This window comes from Salminus brasiliensis, chromosome 19 (genome assembly GCF_030463535.1).
Source record: "Salminus brasiliensis chromosome 19, fSalBra1.hap2, whole genome shotgun sequence".
Classification (NCBI taxonomy): Eukaryota; Metazoa; Chordata; class Actinopteri; order Characiformes; family Bryconidae; genus Salminus; species Salminus brasiliensis.
Window position 1 is genome coordinate 23687883 of NC_132896.1, and position 16039 is coordinate 23703921.

The following is a 16039-nucleotide window of genomic DNA, read 5'->3' on the forward strand; positions in this document are numbered from 1 at the left end:
TTTTGTACCCACTGTGAACTCAAGCCGTCTTACAGTAATTTTATACTAGATGAACAAAAAATCCACACCAAAGAACTATTTTAGATGCAGTTTTCATTTCTGCTCAAATTTAATTTAAGTACATATGGCATTACATATGGCATTTATGTTAATAAAGCGCTGGTACTTTAGTGCTTTTTCTGAGAGGCAGACCATTTTAATCCACATCTTTGAGAATCCTTTTAATCAGCGGAGCCTTTCTTCCCCTTGATTCCACTTCGCAGGCTGGATTATTCGACAGTGGATCTGATACAGAGGTATATTCTAATTTTTTGACAGTGAATTTAAGAATTACTTTTCATGCTGAGCTTTTTGTTGTAGTAAGAAGCACTGGGAATGTGTTGTATGTAAAAATGAATATAAAATGAATTCTGTATAACTGCCTGATGTAATTTGATGCAATTAAACAAATGGCTGTATGTTGATGTGTATGTGATGTTTTGTTCTCCCTGTGGTTTCTGACTGATGCAATGAGGTGGTTCATTCACAGGATCTAGATTTGGGGGGTAATTAAGATGTTCCTCTTGCCCATTGTTGGTAACTCTCATTTCTTTAGGGGTTTTGTTAGTGATGTTATTTTAAAAGCGGCTCATTATAAGAAATGTCTTTCCTTGCTGCTGAAACAAATAATTAACTAATTAATAAACCTTCCCTAGTTGGGAATAAACCTTTCCTAGATGCTTATATAATTACTCTTTATTGAGCTGCCTACTCTCTCTCTCATTCTGCATTTACACAAAAGGTATAGTCCCTTTACTATCTGTCCAATGATAAAATTGACAAAATTGCAGTATGTATTTAATCTGTTTATATTCATACTTGAGACAGTATATGGCTTCTGTCTTTCAGCAGGATTAGTTCCAAGATTTAGATTTTTCCTCTTTAGGGATACTGTATTTGCATATGAAACTGCACTCTCTTCTCATAACCCTCTTGTTATCTAGCAGTAACAAACGAAGGCCCTAGTACCTTCATGTTGATATTTTGGTAAGTGTTCTTTAATCAACTAATTAACAAACCCTTCCTACACTGAAGGTGTATTAGATCATTGACAGCTTTGGAGGACAGTAGTACTCTAGCACCAAGGTTGGGAATCTGTAAGTCATAGATACACCATTTATAAGAAACACTCAGTAAATAAAGAATGAATAAGACTTACAATACATTTAGTGTCGCATAATTAGAAAATTAATCCTTAAAAACAACAATCTTTAAGAGAGTACTGAAAAGGTGTGTTTTTCTTAACAGTTGTATGAAAAGCTTGGGCACCCTTATTTCATTTATTTTATACATCATAAGCATAATCTCTGTAGCATAAAACACAATATTGTAGCAAATCCCCATCATCAATGTGACCGGTACAAAGGGTTTGAGCATCCTAAACGGTGCAAAGGCTCAGATTTTTTTTACTCTGAATAACGAATATGGTCTGAGGTATTTTATCAACTGTAATTCAGCTGAATCACATTTCCAAGCTTTATCAATTTACTGACTCTTTAAGCCTTGTGCTCTAACTTAATACTCAAACATGGGCTCTATGCAACTGTCTGAAGATCTGAAAGTCATTAATGTCCACAAGGCAGGGAGGGGCTATGAGAAGATGAACATATGCTTTAAATTAGTGGTTTCTACAGTGCAGACTGTTATTAATAAATGGCAGAAATCTAAGAGAACTACTCATATGCTGGTAAAAAAAAACAGATCAAAACTCAAGAAAGTCAAGAGGGTAGTGCACTGTTCCACTGTGCAGCATTGCACAAACATAATTTGCATAGAAGAGTCATAAGAAGGAAACCTTCTTTTGACTCCATTACAAAACTGAAGATTGAAATGTACAATATATGGACAAAAGTATTGGGACACTCATTTTTTTCTCTAAAATCAAAGGTAAAGGTCTGGGAACTCTTTCTACTAGATTTTGGGAGCACTGCTTTGAGGATTTGATTGCTTTTAGCAACAAGAGCATTAGTAAGGTCAGAATGTTGGATAATCACCACCCCTCCTTACCCCCAACTTATCCGAAAAGTAATGATGAAGCATCATCATTCCAGAGATCACAGTTCGGGGGTATATAGCCCATGTTGGACATTAGGCATGGTTCCAGTATAGGTTCAAGTTTATCTACACCAGAGAGTCCTATTCTATTAGCAATACTTCTCTGCAGTGACTAGACAAGCTGCATGTGTGTATTTGAACATCTAGCAGCAGTGGGTGCAACTTAATGTAGCTAAATACATGCATTAGAAATAATGTCCACAAACATTTGGGCATATAGTGATATATTTAAAATCCAGGATGCAGAGATATTCAACTGCTCTCAAAGAAAATGTCTGCCATTGTTTTATCATTATCAACATTACAAATAAACAAGACATGCATAGGTTCACTGGTGGTTTTGGATAGTAAACAAAAGCTATATTTGTGTCATAGGCACTGTGCTCCTGGTCCCTGCCAGAACCATTGTACATAACTGCACTGTAAGGAACAACCTTCTCTGCAATTAAACCCCTCTGATTGACTGTTTAAATTTCAATGACTAAAATGTGCATGGATTTGACAATGAAATCATGAACACCTCATTATATGTGCTAATAAAGCATTCCACTGGCTTGGATGATATTTATTTGGATAACTATCAACTAAAAAGATCTTTGGAAAACCAAAAGTGGTGATTCTATAGCATTACTCCAAAGATTTTTTTTTTGCCATTTTTTAAAATATTATATTTTAAACCTGTAGGTCCATTGTTTTTTTTTAATCCCAGGAAATCATTGAAAAATAGTATTCATAATAACACTATTGAAAAAAATCTAGAGAGTGTTACATAATCTGCAGCAGTACTGCAGAAATAATGTGACTCGAAGCTATAGCCGTGAGGGCACAGGTTATACCTGCAACTATATATCTGCAACTGCAAGGCTAGTCTGTCATTTCAAGATGTGAAAGCAAGATATGACAAATGTTTCAGCTTTTAGAGGAAACATTACTTCATGGACATAACTTCTATTAAAAGGTTCTGTGTGACAACAAAAAGAGTTGTAGAGAGACAAGCAAAGCTTTTCATAAGCAGCTAAAAGTCCTTTAATTTTGTAGTCAGATTTTTCCCACTGGAATGGTAGAATAGTGCACCACCCTCTTGATACAGCAAAACTTTCATGCAGGTTTTTGGCAGTCATGTAAGGGTTTTAAATGAGTTTTCTTGGTCTTCCAGATCTCATCTCGACCTCCACAGTTCTCCTGAATTTCTTATAATATTAACATAGAACCTTTAAGCTAAAAATGTCTAGTTAAAATGTCATAGCTATCTCCTATTAACTATCAATGAATTTTAATTTTCAGATGTAGACAGATCCTTATTGGAGACCAGGTTTGATGAGTGTTAGTACAAAGTTAGAGAATGTATAAAGCTTGGAATTTTAATTCATGCATCAGGCCTGATTTGCTAATCAAGGTCAACCACAACAACAACAACAAAAAACTGAGCCTTTGCAATGTGTAGGGCACTCAAACACTTGCACAGACCACATGGATGATTTACATTTTTTTTATGTCATAAAAGACGGAGTAACTGTGTATTAACCTATGGTTATTACTTCTCATTAAAAAAACAAAACATAAACAAAATGTGTCATTGCCAGTGCCCAAATGTTTGCATAAAACTGTAAGTATATCCTGAGGCCATGTGTGGGGTAGATTTCAGTACTAGTATTTCACAGGGACAGACGATAGACATAGACCCTTCTATATTACATAATTTTACTCTCAGGCAACCCGCGGTATGATGTAATTGAACTTTCCTCCTGGGCTGCATTCAGCAGGGTAGCTGTAGAGTTTGCTGAAGCATGAAGCCAGATGTGACAGCGGATGAGTGTGAAGCCCCTGATCTCCAGCTGACTAATAATACTCAAGGTGATGGCAGACAGAGGCAATGACTTGCATGGTTTTATTCCACAGTTGGCTCTAACCTTGCAACGTGATTGGCTGAGATGCATTGCCAGTGCCAGTGTCACCCAGTATTATATTACCTTGTATTACATCACAGAACAAGTCAACCAGTTGCTGATGGTTAGAATGGCCTTTTCCGAAGTAGTGTAGGCTACTTTTCATATTTTTATGGAAGGAAAATTAAATCTGATGCAAAATTATTTAAAAAGGATGCTCCATTATATTTTCCTACTTATGTAATGTGTAATGAGAATAACATACAGTAGATGATATTATATCAGCACTCCTCATGCTTTCACGTACTTACTCTTAAAAATTGTTGTCCTAGGGGTTCCTTAAGCCATGCCATGGAACAAACACTCATTGCATTACTCAAAGAACCCTTCATAGCATCTCTATTTTCAAAGAGTTTACCGAACAGAACCCACCCTGCATTTATTTATGTTCCAGTCAAAACAGCCATACATTACATTGTGTATTATAAGGAGATATTTCTGATGAGATTAGATATAAAACAATCCACTTGAATAAGGATAGGGATAGTCAAATGGTAATAAATGAAAAAATGGAGATCAAAATATAATCAAATTAACAACCAAACAACACCTGATAGACCATCAAAACTGTTGCCATCTAATAAATATCACATAGAGCTTTTGTCTTTCAGAAAGAGAATCAAGGTCCACATTTACTTCAGATCTTAAAATATCCACAGGTGTTTCTGTCGACAACTCATCCCTGTGGGTCTGGAGGATTAAAGCTGATCAAGAAACTCTTATAGAGTAAAGGAAAGACAAAAAAAACATTTGCATAACTAACAAGTATAAGTACTCACAGTTATACCAGTTGCCATTAAAGGCTTATGTAGTTGTTGATTAGCGTAATAAACACTGCAGTTTAATCAGATACGACTATATTTTTATGCATGTTTTGCTTTATCTGTTGCTCCACCACAATTTCTAATGCAATAAAACTTAATTGGTCCTTTGTTATGTATTTCTTGAACATGACTAAATGTCAATGTTGCCAACCATGCATGCATCATTATTATAAATTACCAAATCAGTCACTTCAAATAATGGATCAATAGTGGAATAAGCCTAATTAAAATAAGAGAAAATCAACATGAAGTGCTGTTTATCCTAGTTTACTGTCATAGTTAACTATGCATTTGTTTTTGGCCGACAAACAAGTTCAAAAACCATGGGACCCAACAGTGAGACAGTACTTTCACATATACCTGACACCCATCTGTTAAACAAGACTAACCTCTCATGTTCTGCAACAGAACTGAGCTTTGATGGGGAAATACAAAACAGGGCATGGTGTATATTTTTCAAAAAAGCATGTCACATGACACAATTTTAATCAAACATTTAGACACAGCCTAAAAACACAGAAAGTGTCATGGAAAACTGGTTACAGGGATTATCAATATTGTATTGGAAACAAGTAGGGTTACACATTTATTGATAAAGGATGAGGATATGCTCAGCCCCATTGCAGCATGTCCATGAATTAAGGGTTTGTAATTTACACTCAATACTTTGAAATAAAAATGTATATTATAGGTTTAAAAGAATTTAATGAATCTACCACCTCAAATATTTTGTGCAAACCAAGGAATGGGGCAGAAAAGGCAATTGTACCGCCGCTCTGCTTGATTCAAATCTAATGATTTTAAGCTTATCTGCTCATTTTAGTTCTATGTTTGAAACAAGCCAGTATTCTCTGTTTCAGAACCACAACTCTATGTCTGTTACAGCTATTAGTTTTCTGTTGATAAAATAGTTTATAATATTGTTACACTGTTCACTTGTTTTTAAATAGCACAAATTCTACAAATTCTACAAAATAAATTATATTGTATTCATATGCCTTTATTCCTCCTCCATCCCATAACTTAAACGTGCTCGTTTTCAACTGTACATGGTTTAGGGGAAATCTTTTTTTTTTTTTTTTTTCAAAAGAAATACTTTCTAATTTGGGCTGTATCTACTTGGCTGATATGTAGACATTACTAATCTCTGCCTAAATCTAATGCCTGATTTTAAGTTTGTTTTTTTTTTATGTTTAGTAGGCAGTTGAATCTCTCCCATGTTTTAACATCCCATAATAGGCCTGCTTGAATTCACCCTAGTATGAAACACAAAGGATGTTTTGAAAAATCCTGCTCAAATAACATTACCATTTTATGACAACGTAAAGTGACCTAACTTGAGCTAGCTGGTTTAATGATCAGTGGACATAGGGACTAAGCACAGTAAAGCTGGTAGAGAATCTTGAGGTCTTACTTGCTGCTGTAACTGAAAATAAAGTGGTGTTATGGTCATGGTGCTCAATGGCGAGGAACAGGCCAGCTGTAGCTTTGTTTCTCAGCAGTGAAGTAACAGCACACAGGCTTAAGGATGCTCTGTAGGCCTAATGGGGCAGGAGTGTATTGTAAAAGGCAAGAGAATAAATATTCTTTTTCTAATTATCCACCTTGCACGACATCAAAAGAACACCTGCTTCAGCAGCTAGGCAGAATCAAAATAGAATCTCGGTTGTTGCATTAATAGCCGCGGAATTGAATTACAATGCGACCGCAATCATTTAGAGGAATAATTATGGGTTAATGGGAAACGTGACTTCCTTTGCTCGTAGAAACAAGGAGCAGCGACACAAACGCTTTCACTGCGTATGAGCTGATAGATGCTAAAGCGTACGCCTGACACCTAGTGGTGTACCTCTTAACTCAAAGACATCTAAAAAAAAAAAACCTCAGCCTTCTTTCTTTATTTGAAGAATTTGAACGTAAATCACCTCCCAATTTCTTTTAGATTTTTCTCTTAATTGCGCCATAAATTGACAACTAGAGAGAACTTCTCATTAGAGCGACATCATTATTCTGAGGGTGACGGGTAAAGGATATAGTGACATTATAGCCTCATTAGTATGTGACTGTCGTTTAAATCTTACTGTGTGTGTGTGTGTGTGTGTGTGTGTGTGTGTGTGTTTCATATGCGCCCCTGACTTTAAGGATATATGTGTAGCTACGCGTTTGAAAGCAAAGAGAAAACTGTAAACACAAAGATCCACTTGATGGCGCTCTAGATCTGCAGTAGCCAGGTCGGCGGCACTCACGCTCTGCTGTCATGTTGGTTGACAAGATTCTGACATATTTCCTTTCAATAAAAAAACGAGTTTATTATTGTGTCAGCAGCCAAGAGGAACAGCTCGCCATGTGTGACACTGTGCTTATTCGTGTACCTTTTAATGTAATGTAATGTAATTTCTTGTTCAAGTCTGATATTTATTTAACTTTTCTATTCTTTCTTGTTTCTCTCTGCAGCAAGCAATGCGAATCATCTCGAATGAAGCCAAATATAAATGTAAAATTCAATAAAATAATACAATTCTAACGAAGGAGAGAAAAAAGGGGAAAGCTATTAATGAATTAAATAAATACATTAGATAAGACAATTTTGGAGTTTTACAAGAGTCTCATAGACACACCAAGTCTACACACCAAAAAATAGGTTTCAATTTCATCGCTCAACACTTATGAATAATATTTAAGCGACAGTAATTATATCACATCATCCATATCATTTCCTTTCTCTATTAGAAAATAAAAGCAACACCGTGGAGTCATTATTATCATTAATACATTTGTTCAAGAATGAAAATAGGACTTCTCTGCAAAACAACAAATTGACATTTAAATGGTTCCATGAACCAAACAGAAAGATCAATTCATGGGAACATTATAGATCAATTCAGTAACAAATTACTTTTTTAAGTTTAAGGGGGAAAAAACTATGGTTTTCTGTTTTCTGATGTGCTTTTAGATCCAGTTTGTGGACAAAAGAGAAAACAGTTTGTAAAAGGCTAGCATTAGCTTTTAGCCTAGGGCTCACAGCGGTTGCCTCCACAGCTTTTGCTTCGTTGTATGCCGAGTTCAGAGTTTTCCTTTTGCGAACACTAGCACAGGAAAAGCCATGTATATATATATATATATATATAATTTAATTAAATATAATTTGATATGTAATAAGAATATAAAAAGTCAAAGTTAAATAATTTTATTAGCTTTATATTGGTCCATTTTCTGGAATGTTCACCTGAAAAACAAAAACTGTGCATGAATTTCATGTCAGTCTAAAATGGTCTACGCTCGTTTATTCTGGTCTGGTGCTGGTCTGGACTGCAGTATTTGAAATGGTTTATCATTATCAAGAAAATATAAGAAATAGATTATGAGATATTGTAATAAATAATACTATTAGTACTAAATATTACCCAGAAACATACCTGCATGCTTTATTAGGAACATAAAGAAAGGGAAGTGTAGACAGCACAGCGTCCAGCAGTCACCTACTTAAAGCAACTATATGGATTCAATGGTGATTTTCTTACCTTCACATGTTTCTTCAAATTCCTTAGAATCTTTTGAAGCTGAGAGAAATTAAACCTTAACTGCTGAAAGGTCTACTTTATTTAGACAGTAATATTATTTTTCTTTTCACTATTAAAAATAAAATTTACAGAAGTACAGCATGTCATGATGGGATGGTACGGCAAAGCTTAAGATTCTCTGCTAGCTGTGTGTGAGTCATTAAACAAAAATTGACTTCCATTCTTTGCACGACAGATATGACATGTAATGACAAGTAAAAAGTAAATGTGCGGTAACCAAATATCTCTGAACCTCGGTGGTCTGACTACTGACTGTCCTCTTTCCGGTGTCAACCAGAGAAAAATGAGTTCCCCTTTTAAGTCTGGGTTCCTCTCAAGGTTTCAGTGTTGTCGTTAACTTCTGCTTTGTGACAATGCCTGTTGTGAAAAAACTATATAAATAAATCTGATTGATTGACTGATTAATTACCTGTACCATGTCCCAGTCATGTCCCAGATGAAAGAAGACAAAGCGGTGTGAGTGCAGAATGACTGGTGCAAATTAAACTGATTAATAGCAGGATTGCACTTAAGCTCATTAATGCAAAGTCTATTGTCAAAAAACATAATTCTGAATTCTAAGTATACCACTCAAATGATTAATGTATATTTGAACAGTCTTTAACTTTGGCAAGGAATGGGCAGCAGAGAATTCTGATGAAGAATCAGCGCAGTGAAGTTGGTTTCATTTTAGCCTAAATTATAACTTTTTTCAATAGTTTTTTGAATAATGAGAGCAAAAAATGTCGGTATGTGTAATTTGTCATTCGTAACCAAGGTGATTATCTACAACTTTTTCTGTGTAGCTTCAACTTTTTTCTGTTAAATGAATGTCTTTTAAATCTCATAGGGCTCATTGATTTCCATGGACTGTCATAACTGTTGAGAGCTAAGGGAGAGTCTACAAAATACAGTGCTTGTTCTGTAACCTTTTCTCCTTTCTCACTGTTCATGAGTCTGCTTTTCTGAACTCACTTTAAAAATGTGTCGTCTTTATGAGTGGTCGCTATAAGACAGATTTTGCGTATGTTCCAGCTTACATGAGGTTCTATGTCACACAAAAAAAAAATAAATTAGAAAACAAGCTTGATTGATTTACACTTAAGTAGTTCATTTTAACTGAATATACACATAGGCAGCGCTTGAAGTGGACACTTCTACAAATTTTACAGTGAATAAAATATACTAGGAAAGTGTCAGGTCCACGTCCCTGCGCCCGCCCTGGAGGCGGTCCCGAGCCGCGGCCCGCAGGCTGTCATGAGGACTTTTGTTTTGATATTCACGTTCATGTCTAGCTTCACGTATTCTGTTCAAGTTGTTCTACGCCACGTGTGTTTGATTCAGTGTCATGATTCCTATCCATGTGTGTTTGAATTATGTTCATTGTTTTGTTAATACATTTCACCTGAGGCTGAGGTATATAAGGGGATAGCACTAGCCGAGAATTGAATGAACGAATGACCTGAATGAGCATAGTGACCTAACTGAATGATTGAACGTAGTCAGTGATTGGACCTCTTCATAGTACTGTATGTAGTCAAGGTATTGGATGTATTCAAGGCACTTTAGGTACTGAACTTATCTCACATAGTCAGGGAGCCCAACGACCACATGCGTTGGCGTGCAAGCATACGGTCCACGAAGCCTCGAGACGCTCTTTCTCTTCAGGAGTGCATTATCGTTATCATTCATGGGCGAGCCTCTTTACCAGGTATGTTTTACTCATGCCAGTTGGGTTCTACCGCTGATCTCTCAGCTCTTGTTCTCACGTCACGTAAGTTCCCTAGCTTTAGTTTTCTCTAGTTTCCCCAGGCACTGCCTGTAGGTTTAGGTTATCGTTTATTATCCCGTTATTCCCTTCACACTAGCCTAGCTCCAGGATTTACCTTCAGCCTCAGGTGTGTGTCTTTGCTTTGCCCACGTTACTTTATCACAGTTGTATTTTGGTTTGTCCTTTGGCCCTGTACTTTGCTGCTTTTTCTTCCTGCTGTTTATTGTTTTAATAAACTCTCTTGCATCGAGCCATCCCCTCATAATCAGACCTAGACCAAGATTGCTCATGTTCACATCACAACTTATTTCCTCAAAAGGAAAATCATTTAAAAGTATTTGATCGTATCTAAAAATATGCTATAATTATTTAATAACCTAAATTCTCTGCTAGATATTATACTATATTATACTGATACACACTCATGTGACAGCCTTATTCCCTGCACTTGCTGCAAACTAATGGCTTTGATACACTACACACACAACACCTGTAGAGTACTGTTTAAACTACACAACGCAATGTCTTCTAATTGTGAATGTTTAAGTCGTTTGCACACTACACGACTGTTCAACGACAGAAGGTCACACATTACATGACCGTTCAAGATAAAATCTGTCTGACCCCTTTTTGTCACAAAAACTCACTCTAGAAGTGACAGAGGATGATGTGATATTGTGTAAGAGATTTTTTTTAATTACAAAAAAACATGGATGTGAATGTCCGCAAGAAGCGAGCGGTTAGGTTTGTTTGTGCGCTGATATGTGCTGAAAAAAAGAGAAAAAAAAAGAGAAGAATATGAATGAAGGAGTGGATTGGGATGTGAGGCCAGCAGGAATTGTCTGTTTTGCAGAAGGAGGTGGAAGTAAATAAATATACATTTTTGCAATGAAAACTTAGGTAATATGGTTGAGTGTATGACAGTGTGTTGTGATAGAAACTGTTATGCCCATGCACCATGCACATGTAGATGCATGATAAGACTGGGTTTAGAGAGTCCTTTTGTTTTTTTCTCGGCTTTCCTCCCTCCTTGCGTTCTCATTGACTGGAGCGCGACACTGCACTCACTGCCAGTCATAGGCTGGTCGTGACACTTTTCACACCACAGGATTAGGACAGGTCCAGATATTTAGCACGCTAGATATTTATTTTAACGTGGGTCGAGTCACGTCTTTAAACAATTCACACATAGCAATCTAGAGCCAATTTTTGAGCCCAGAGCGAACACCGAAAATTAGGGCTAAAATAATTTTGTGTGAACTCGGCTTTAGCAGTAACACTACTGGACTTAGACCAGCTTTTACTTCTTTTGTTTCAGACTTGTCAAAATAATTGGAACAGGTGAGCCTCATGCAGTGCTCCGTGGTTACTCCAGTTTATACAGTGACGTTGTAAATTGCCCAAGAGTGCCGCACATGCAGAAGAGTATTGCTACGTGATGCACATGCACATAAAGGGGAGTCGGATTCTGGTGGGGGTTGGCCCTGCAGCTTTTGAGAAAAAAGTCCCGGTACACCAAAGAGTAAAATGTAGAAGTGTAGGAACTACCAGTGAGTACTGGCCCACTTTAAGCACTGCACAAATGACACATAAAACAGACTCTTCATTTTAGGTTTTCCTTTTTTCTTGTTTAAGTTACAGTTTTTTTCTTTTGTTGTAATTTATTGATATAAATATTATGTAAATTATATTAGCTCATTTGTCTGTAAACTTTCTTTTTTACAATGTTTTACAGTTTTGGACAGTCAATACAATTGTCAGATTGACACTGATGTGCCCGCAAAGCAGGTTCTTCGAAAGAGCAATTCACTCCACTCGTCTGGTTTAGTCCAATTTGCTTCTAGAAGTGAAGCAGACAATGGCTGAAGATGTTCTTCAAGAGACCTCCATCTCTCAGGAGTTAATGTGCCGATATCAATCAATAGGACAGGGAACTTCATGAAGAGAAAGTATGGAGAGGGAAGAAAAGTAATTCGGTAAAGAAGAAATTAGAACCTGCAGAAGAGGCTATCATTAAAGAGTGGTGTGATTAAAGCTTTAGGAAGCATTGATCGGATCTTTGTTTCTTACTTGAAGTCATCTTGGAGCTTGCTTCATTGTGTTCTTGAGCATCTTCATGACAGTCTTCAAAAACAGTCAGAAAACAACAAATCCATTCACTGAAATGAGTGAGACATTTCCTTTATGGCATTGCACACAAAGATACAGCCATTAATGGGGTGCCCGTTTTCTCTTTTTTTGGATAGATACATAATTGAAACAAGTTGATAATGGCCTAACTTAAATTAAAAGCTACAAGTCAAGTGGAACTTCTTCATCAATTATTCACAGTTACAAAATGCCTCTGCTTAAAGGGCCTTGAGAACTAAGATAAGAAGTTGTATAGTTTTAATGTTCGATGCATAATTCCTCCCTGTCCCCGAGAAGTAAAGTAATTAAGATGGGTAAAGTGAGAGAAATGTAGATCAGCGTCAGGTGACAGATGGTTTAATGTTAACTCTCCATTCAAATATCAATTTCTGAAGCTTTTCATCAGCAAAGTAAAAATGACTTTGCCATTTGGATGGGAGCATAACCATCTGCTGATGCTTCTAGCCATGACTAGGCATTCACATGAAACCAGGCAAATCAAGCTTGCTGCAAACAAGAATATACTGTGTGTATTTTTTCATGCACACGCGCACACAAACACACACACACACACACACACACACACACACACACTTACATAATTAAATGCCCTGTGTTTTACAGGGGCCTGTGAATTACCCCTGTTTCTTATGTTATCAATACATAATCACCTCTGTTCACAACTGACCAATCAGTGCACAACTGACCAATTTCTAGCCTCATCAAATGTTTTAAAGGGGAATTCCATCAAATGGTAAACAAGCCTGGGGTCAACAATCTTATCTGCAAAGGTTGGTGCAGCTGCAGGTTTTTATTCCAAACAAGAATTTACTTCCACCTCATATAAATAATCAACTCTTTGAAGACACCAAAGGAATAAACAAGAGGATTCAGTCAGGGGTGTAGAAAAGAATACTTTTTTGGGTGGGCTTGTAAAAAAGGCATGTGGGCTAGAGTTTTAGAAACATGCGTTTTGTCTCTCACAATGTAACTGCATCATCCTACTAAACCCAACACTACTGCCCTATGGTGACACAGAACAACAACATCAAGCCTGCAGTTAGCTTCTCTTTCACCTGTTTCTTCTTTGAATGTTCTGCTTCACCTGAACTTGTGCTATATTTAGGGTATAATGCAAAAATTCAGATTAAGCAGAAAACAACACACTGTACTATATCAGGGACACAGTTTTGCTTTTATAGCTCCCCTAGGTGCACCAATGGAGCTTCCAATTCAAAGACTGGCACAATGATAATTGACTGAAGGCTTAAAGGCAATGGTGGATAGCAACTGTTGCTAAGACATAATTGAAGACCTCTGAAAAAAAGGTCTTACTTTTAGGTCCCAGTGTTGATAAATGCAAAACTGCTAATTCTGCTGTAAATCTAGATGGGTTCTTAGTCATACCCAGAACCACTGTAAAAAACCTAGGGGTTGTTTTCGACTTATTTGATGCACACATATTCTTTCATCTACGTAACATTGTATAACTGCAAATTGTACTCTTTTTAAAGGATGCTGAGAAGCTGGTGCTTGCTTTAATAATCTCAAGATTGGATTACTGTAATGCCTTTCTGATTGGAAGTCCATGCAAATCATTAACTAGTGCTCACTCTAGGTAGGAAATTTAACCACATTAGGCCTGTTCTCTCATTCCTGAACTGGTAACTAGTTAATTTCTGCATTGATTATAAAATACTTATTCTGAGTTATAAGTCTCTCAACGGCTTGGCCCCACAGTGTATTGGGGAACTTCTTAAACCCTACAACCTGTCATGTACACTTTGTTTGTAGATATTGTCTGCTTACATACTAACACTGTTCTGTACTGCTTTGATTACATGTTTTTAAACATTATTGCTGTGTTTCTAATATAGTTACATTACAGGCCTCACACCATATTCCTAAACCCTTTAATTTTCTTTTTCTTTAATTTCTTCTCTCTCCCATATGTGCTGAACTGCCCCTTGCTGTCTGCTCGCTGCTGATGCGAGTCCATTCGTGGTTGGGTGCCGGTGCCTACCCTTTGGACAGCCTTATCCCGCTGTAACAAAAAAAAAAAAAAACATTGCTGCACTCCTAACCCTTTTGTTTTATTCCTGCCTTTCTGTTTTCTCTTTCCCATGTATTGATATGCGCTGTTCTGACTGTTCTGCCCCAGTACTGTCAGACCTGGCTCTCCACTACCCTGCTGACCTGCTTTGGATCCTCACGTTAATTTCTCACCTCACTGCATAGCTGTGCATGTAACTGTTTACCTGCATGGACTTACTCATGGCTTAATGTCACATTTGCCACAGTTCTAAATTCACTATTGTTTTTGTACATTTTTATTATTGTTATTGTTTTGTTATTTATTCTGCTATCTGGTGACAACCAGAGGAGGATGGGTTCTTCTTTTGAGTCATGGTTCCTCTTAAGGGTTTTTCCTTTCAATCTGAGGGAGCTTTTCCTTGAAACTGTCACCTTTGGCTTGCTCTAAAGAGGCTCGGACCCTGGACTCTGTGAAGTTGTTTTGTGACAACATTCGTTGTGGAAAAAAAAATGGAATGAAATTGAATTGAATAAAAAAAAATACAGGACTTGGGATTGGTCAGTGGACTATACCTTGCAGATTTAGGAATGATGTAAATTGTGTAATGATTTTGCTTACTGCTAAAACAATGACAGCACTTATTTTTATTTCCCTATTTCATTGGGAGGACCTGTGACCAATCAGGAAAGGCCCAGGCTAACTCAAGTCTGTGCATGTGGAATCATGTGGACTGTGCTTTTGCTTTTGCAGTGCTTTTGGACTCTTGTAGATTGGTGACCCCAGGTTCAACTTTATATTGAGAAAACACTAGTTCAGTTTATCTTGGACTACACTTACAAAGGCTGGAGATGCAAACACAGCTACTTTTTCTGTCATTTACGTCATAAGTCATTCAAATCATATAGTTAACATCCAACAATGAAACACACTTCCATATAAAGCACACAGCTAATATGTATGAAATATATATAAATATAAACAAATAATATGTGTAATAGGTTTTATTTGTTTTTTAGTTTTGCATAGTTATCACCCACATCTAACATGGTAGTGTAGTACTAGAAAAGCTATTGACTATAAACAAATTCAAATGTTAACATTTAAGCAAGCATTAAGGCTTGTTCCCCCTGGCAACAGTGTGTACAAAACAGTGATTATGTCACCTGAGATCAATTATAACAGCAATAATAATGCAGCAGTGGCTTGTAGCTTGTTGGTTCACTCCAGTGGGTGCCACCATGCATGTGGACACAATTTTGATAGTTCCAGAATACAACCTCTAAGCAAGTGTACTGTGTAAATGTAAGTTTAGTATAACCTAAAAAAAACTTAATTGTCTACTTATATACTTGGAGACCCAAATGCAAAATCTTAAACATCTAGGTTAAATCTATTTTCATGCTTTCAGTCTATGGCAATTAAAAAGACTGAGAAGCTTGCATTAGCTGAACTTGAATGTCAGTCAGTGGATGTGTTTCTGAGCCATGCCAATTGTCAATCTGAAATGATATCTCTGCATATAATGGAGAAGAAGCATAGTGAATTTCTCATTTCAGAGGCAATCTATTCAATTAGATGCATTATTCTGCTGGTAGAGGAGGAAGCCTAGCATTTGTTTTCTGGAAATAATCCCAGTAATTGCCTTTAAAAGCAAGCATGGCGGCCTAGCACCCGATGTG